This window comes from Myxine glutinosa, unplaced genomic scaffold, assembly GCF_964187855.1.
Source record: "Myxine glutinosa unplaced genomic scaffold, kmMyxGlut1.1 SCAFFOLD_555, whole genome shotgun sequence".
NCBI classification, from domain to species: Eukaryota; Metazoa; Chordata; class Myxini; order Myxiniformes; family Myxinidae; genus Myxine; species Myxine glutinosa.
The window spans coordinates 51,851-56,119 of NW_027616652.1; the positions used below are offsets into that span (position 1 = coordinate 51,851).

A 4,269-nucleotide genomic window follows, 5' to 3' on the forward strand; every position below is an offset into this window, starting at 1 on the left:
AGTGTTTTTCAACACCAGCACGAGTGCGGAAAGTGGATTTCAACAATAACAGGAGCGCAAAATGTGGTTTTGCCACAATTACACAAGTGCGCAAAATGGTTTTGCATCACTATCACTTGTGTGGAAAGTGCTTTTGCAACACCAACACAAGTGCAGAAAGTGGTTTTTCAACACTAGTACATGTGTGGAAAGTGGTTTTGCAACACTAGTACGTGTGTGGAAAGTGGTTTTGCAACACTAGTACGTGTGTGGATAGTGGTTTTGCAACACTAGTACGTGTGTGGATAGTGGTTTTGCAACACTAGTACGTGTGTGGAAAGTGGTTTTGCAATGCCAACGCAAGTGTGAAAAGTGTTTTTCAACAAGAGCACGAGTGCGGAAAGTGGTTTTCAACACTCACAGGAGTGCAAAAGGTGGTTTTGCCACAATTACACAAGTGCGCAAAATGGTTTTGCATCACTAGTACGTGTGTGGAAAGTGGTTTTGCAATGCCAACGCAGGTGTGAAAAGTGTTTTTCAACAAGAGCACGAGTGCGGAAAGTGCTTTTCGACATTAACACGAGTGCAAAAACTGGTTTTGCAACACCAGCACATGTGCGGAAAGTGGTTTTGCAACACTAGTACGTGTGTGGAAAGTGGTTTTGCAACACTAGTACATGTGTGGAAAGTGGTTTTGCAACAAGGGTACGTGTGGGGAAAGTGGTTTCGCAACAATAGTACATGTGTGGAAAGTGGTTTTGCAACACTAGTACGTGTGTGGAAAGTGCTTTTGCAACACAATTACGTGTGTGGAAAGTGGTTTTGCAAAACTAGTACATGTGTGGAAAGTAGTTTTGCAACACTAGTACGTCTGTGGAAAGTAGTTTTGCAACACTAGTGCATGTGTGGACAGTGGTTTTCAACGCCAGCACAAGTGCGGAAGGTGGGTTTTCAACACAAACACAAGTGTGGAACATGTTTTTTCAACATGAAGAGGTGTGTGATAAGTGGTTTTCAACGCCAGCATAAGTGCGGCAAGTGGTTTTTCAAGAGAAACACAAGTGCGGAACATGGTTTATCAACACTGGCACAAGTGAGACAAGTGCTTTTCGACACGAACACGAGTGCGAAAAGTTGTTTTTTCAACATTAACACAAGTGTGAAAAGTGTTTTTCAACGCTAGCACGAGTGCGAAAAGTGGTTTTTCAACAAGAAGAGGAGTGTGAAAAGGGGGTTTCAACAATAGCACAAGTGCGAAAAGTGATTGTTCAACACCAGTGCATGTGTGGAAAGTGGTTTTGCAACACTAGTGCATCTGTGGAAAGAGGTTTTCAATGCCAGCACAAGTGCAGAAAGTGGTTTTTCAACACAAACACAAGTGCGGCACATGGTTTTTCAACACTGGCACAAGTGAGACAAGTGCTAGTAGTGTAATAATGTTGCTTCTGGGACACCTCCGTTTAACATGGGAAATCCCTATCTAATGTCATTTACCCCCTTGTCTTTTTCAAAAATCATAAACACCTCTATTTCTCCCACCCTCATCTTTATGAACCTTTTGTCTGTAGTACCTATCCTTAATGTTGTTCATTAGACCACTCAAACACTACAAATATTTGTTTTCTCTTATAGACCTATCATCCTTCTTCTACATATCATCTGGCAGATTAATCTTTGACCCATTCACTTCCATATTGACCCTAAAGACCTCTATTTCTCTCACCCTGTTCTTTACGAACCTTCTAACCTTTTGACATGTTATCCTTATTCATTAGACCACTTAAACACCTGTGATCCTTCTGACCTCATGGACCTTTTAACCTTTTACTCTTAATATCATCTGGTGAATATAACCCACTCAAACATCGATCCGACAAATATTTGTTTATGCGTGGGAAATAATTTAATTCTCCTACAACTCTCCTCACCGTCTCATCCAACTCACCGGTATTTAAATTAATTCTCTTATTTGTTTTGTGAACTTTTTTACCAGTTGCCTTTTCAATTATACTTATTTGATATTTTTTACATTCATTTTGTTTTCCATTTATATACCACTCGAACCTTTTCTAATTAATAGCTCACTGTTGAGAAATGACGTTGTTTCACTTGGATAACTTCCAAGGAATTCTCTTTGTCTTGTTTCCTGTTTTTCACAAACACACGCCCTCAGTTTCCAAAAGCTGACAAGCACTTCAGTTCCCCGAAATACATTTTGTTCATTATAAAAAGAGAGGTCTCCGAATGGGACATTTAAACATTGTGAACGAAGATGAGCTTGTCTTATTCCAGTCTTTCCTCTGATGAAGAATACTCGCCAGGACATTGGTAAGTTCATTTGGTATTAAACACTGTTAATGAGAGCTTTGTATGTGATTAATTATACAACTAATAATTTATTTTTCCTATTCATTGCAGCAATTCAAATATTGTAAATATCCTGGCAGAATTTCAAGTTGTTTCTCAAGAGTTCCACAACGAACTGAATACGGGTTTGAATAACCTACCTCCGAGATGGTGGGCTCAGAATGAATTCAATGTTTCACCGTTCTTAGAAAATTCACGTGAAAGGTATGATAGAAAATAAAAAACGAGAGGTGTGTGCATGTGTGTGTGCATGTGTGTGTGTGTATGTGTATGTGTGTGCATGTGTGTCTGTGATTAAAATAGAGAGATCGAATTGTGAGGAACAGAAATGAAAAAATGAGATTGTGTGTGTGTGTGTGTGTGTGTGTATGTGTGTGTGTGTGTATGTGTGTGTGTATGTGTGTGTGTATGTGTGTGTGTGTGTGTGATGTTTTGTCAAGCTTACTTCAGCATAGTAATTTCTCCTTATTTTGTTTGCAGCCTCGAAGACCAAAGCTTGGAGTGGGACGATTTTGGACTCCATAGGAATGGTTATTTCCTACCAACCTGTGAACCTCTACATTTTCAACTCAACGATCTTGACGCTAAGCTGGATTTTTTCGAGGTAAGCATGTGTGTACGTGTGTGTGGTTCACCGTTTATAATAGGTACACCATATCCCTGCGCATCGTAAGAGGTGATTCAGGGTTGGTGTCAGGAAGGGCATCCGACCCTATATTAATAATAATAATAATAATACATTTATTTTGTATAGCGCTTTTCAAGACGCTTTGACATGGAACATAAATATGAAATAAATATCTCTCCCCTCTTGTCTTTAATAGAAAGAGATTCAAAACCTGAAGACATCTGCTGAACCAACCTTTGACTTGTGCTGGGAAGAAATTGATGACTTATGCTGGGGAGAAGTTGAATGTATACCTCAAGAAAAATGTTTTAATAATATAAAGATTTTAATGTTTTCAATATTTATATATATTTGTTTTGTTTACAATTATTTAATTATTAATTACAAAAAGAGAATAAAGGAGGGAACGGGGAGGTGCACCCCTGCCAAAGACCCTTCACCCCCCTCATCCCACCCCTCCCCTCCCCTTGTGTGTGTGGGGAAGGTGGGGGTGGGATGAGGGGGGTGAAGGGTCAAGGGTGGGGGTGCACGGAGGGTGGGGGATGATGGGTGTGGTCTGTGTGGGCGGGGTCTGTGTGGGCGGGGTCTGTGTGGGCGGGGTCTGTGTGGGCGTGGTCTGTGTGGGTGTGGCTTATGATTTTAATTTATTTAAAATTTTTTTTATTACCACTAATTAAATTAGCTAATCTGGGTGGGGTGAATAGAAATGTTGTTTAATGAATTATTAGCTTTGTTTTTTGTAATTCTTGCGAGTAAAATGAACCCAAGATTTCTTCTCGATTTATATCATTTAATTTGTAGGTCCAAGGGACTGTATCCATTACATCAACGATTATAAATAATTCATTAGTCCATTTTTGTGTATAACCTTTCTCAAAATGGCTTTTCCATTTGTATATCCTTACAATATCACCAACTTTGAACTTGGGCTTTCTCAAATTAATCTCCTTTTCATATTCTAATTTTGTAAATGTTTCTGATGGTTTTGATTTTGTTGATGAATGAACTGTATTGTTGTAATCATCTACAATATCCTGAATTAAATACACCCATTTTTGAGAACCGAGTTGTGTGAATTTTTTATATAATTTCTCTTTCAAAGTACGATTAAAACGCTCAATAACAACTGCCTTTCCTTCATTAAAGGTGCTGTATAATTTAATACCCTTCCCCTTAAGAAATTTCATGAATATTTTGTTATAGAACTCTGTTCCCTCATCAGTCCATAACTTCTTTGGTTTCCTTTTATCCCGATCAAATATTAGCTTAAAGGCTAACATTAAAGTATCACCCCT

General features: G+C 38.8%; 1 long non-coding RNA gene across 1 annotated transcript; it reads left to right on the forward strand.

Moving 5' to 3' along the window:
- Positions 1-2,378: 2,378 nt before the first annotated feature.
- On the forward strand, positions 2,379-3,434 carry LOC144889009 (uncharacterized). The gene is made up of 3 exons (XR_013621521.1): positions 2,379-2,550; positions 2,827-2,950; positions 3,171-3,434. It is a non-coding gene; the product is annotated as an uncharacterized LOC144889009 (long non-coding RNA).
- The last annotated feature ends 835 nt before the right edge of the window (positions 3,435-4,269 follow it).